The following is a 2,500-nucleotide window of genomic DNA, read 5'->3' as shown; positions in this document are numbered from 1 at the left end:
CCCCGAATGTTTTAAGTAAAGCCCCGAATATTTTGTTACCTTGTCTTTCTCATCGAGCAAAACAATTAATCAGAAAAACTAATGTGAATAAGATTACAGCTGCCGCGATTAACTTACCTAATCATGAAAAGTGCATATTACAGCTTTATTTATAATTTTACCTCTGCATTAAAGGTACTTGCAACGTTGAGCATTGTAGCCAATCACAGACATCTCTGTTGAACGCATCGGCCAATCAGATGCGTTGCTGTGCTGAAGATGTGTTTTGCGCGAGCTCACCGTCACAGAGTTCTACACTTTTCGCAAACCTGTCGTTATTATTGGTATTAAACTTAAGATGCAAATAAGAGATTCTCGGCAATGTATTTGATGTTGTTGATGCTGCTCTGACGAACTCCGTTACGCACCGCTCTGTTTGTTCTCATGATGACTAAAAGTTCAGCGGTACGTTAGCTCATCGATGTCAAAATGAGTAAAGAAAACATTTCTTTTTTTTTCTTTTCTCGGGGCTTACCGTTCACAGAAGGATGTTAACAGTGAACGAATACCTGGTAAAATGTAAGTCGCGCCACACGTTGCTTTTCAAGTGGTCCGGAGTGTAGATTTCGAACTCCTCGTCAGGAGTTGTTGTTGTAGGCGTTAGCGCGGCCATTGTTTTCATATACAAAATAGGCGCTGCGCTAACCAGGACACTAACGTCACCAACAGGAACCCACATGACCAATAACTGCCTTGCTAATGAGCTCGTGATACACAACTTCACCAGGCGTGAAAAAGCTTCGGAATCTGAATTGAAAACAACGTTTACAAGCAAACACAAAACATTGCCCATATCAGGTTCGAATATTAAAGGATGCCTAATATTCGTTTTCGAATATCATTATTTTTTTAAATATTCGTGTGTGTGTGTGTGTTTGAGTGTGTGTGGACTGAGTAAGTGAGTGTGTGTGAGTGTGTGTGTGTGTGTGGGGGGGGGGGGTGGACTGAGTGTATGTATGTGTGTGTGTGTGGACTGAGTAAGTGAGTGTGTGTGTGTGTGAGTATGTGTGTGTGTGTGTGTGTGGACTGAGTAAGTGAGTGTGTGTGTGTGTATGTGTGAGTATGTGTGTGTGTGTGTGGACTTAGTAAGTGAGTGCGTGTGTGTGTGTGTGTGTGTGTGTGTGTGTGTGTGTGTGTGTGTGTGTGTGTGTGTGTGTGTGTGAGAGAGTGTGTGTGTGTGTGTGAGAGAGAGTGTGTGTGTGTGTGTGTGAGAGAGAGAGTGTGTGTGTGTGTGTGTGTGTGAGAGAGAGTGTGTGTGAAGTGTGTCAGGGATGCGTTCCACTTTTCATGGTGCTCCAGAATAGTAACAGCAGAATCCAATCACACACACACACACACACACACACACACACACACACACACACACACTCACAGACACACACTAGGGTTTTGACTCCGAACTTCGTTATGCGCATAGAATTCGAATATTTAAAAAAATAACGATATTCGAACGAATATTAGGCAGCCTTTAATATTCGAACCTGTTATGGGCATTGTTTTGTGTAATCCTGAGTGTGTGTTTGACAGTGAGTGTCTCTGGATCCACACAGAGCCGGTCAGAATCACCACATCTGTGTATTTCAGTCAAATGATTGTGCTATATTTTAATTCGATAACTTTTTTTATTTAACATTTTGTATTTTAGGGGATTTTATGGTACCAAATCATCAGTTGTTACAATCCATTTATTCACTTTTTCCCAGATTCCCCCTCATGTGTAAAGCGCTCGGAGTACACAGAAAAGCACTATAGAAATGTGGAAAAATTATTATTATTGTTATTTTTGAGCAAATATTTAACTTAAACGGTCATTAATCGTGAATGCTTTAAAAAGAGACCAAACTTCAGTCTGTGCTCTAAAGACGACAGATTATTGCTGAAGTGGAAATTTTTTTTAAAAAGTGAACTTGAAAAAATGTATAAAATGTTACATTTATTGTTGAAAAACGCACAAAATTTCAAAAATTTTATTTGAAATATTTTCCAAAACACGTTTTACTCTAAAACAAAGAAAATCTACGCTAATAAATGCCAAAAAAGTTCCAAAAGTGATATTTCAGTAAATGAGTTATCTGTGAGAGTGTGTGTGTGTGAGTCTGTGTGTGTGTGTGTGTGTGTGTGTGTGTGTGTGTGTGTGTGTGTGTGTGTGTGTGTGTGTGTGTGTGTGTGTGTTCTCACAGCCAATGTCAAAGCCTTTACCAAGTTTCGTACCAATCCGATGAAGTAAAAAATTTAAAAATAAATAAATAGTTAAAAAAGTAAAGCTTTTCATAATTATTATTAAATTACCGGCCAGCACCAGAGGTTTACAATAACTTTTGTTTTTCTTTGTGTGAGGAACATTTTAATAATCTAAAGAACTTTTTTCCCAGAATTCTTTTCTCTTTTATGGAAAGTAAAGATGTTAAAGCATCGATGACATCAGAAGCTCAGAAATGTTGGTTCTTTACCGCTGAAGAAA

At 38.8% G+C, this 2,500-nt stretch overlaps 1 protein-coding gene across 1 annotated transcript in view; it reads right to left on the bottom strand.

The window, feature by feature from the left end:
* The window catches only part of ephb4b (eph receptor B4b), a 51,007-nt gene that overhangs the window by 47,348 nt on the left and 1,159 nt on the right, over positions 1-2,500 (bottom strand). The gene's annotated exons all lie outside the window — the stretch shown is intronic.

This window comes from Siphateles boraxobius, unplaced genomic scaffold (genome assembly GCF_051911475.1).
Source record: "Siphateles boraxobius isolate OS27281-9 unplaced genomic scaffold, OSU_SipBor_1 240, whole genome shotgun sequence".
NCBI lineage: Eukaryota > Metazoa > Chordata > Actinopteri > Cypriniformes > Leuciscidae > Siphateles > Siphateles boraxobius.
Note: the sequence above shows the minus strand (reverse complement) of the source record. Positions and strands in the feature narration are given on the sequence as shown.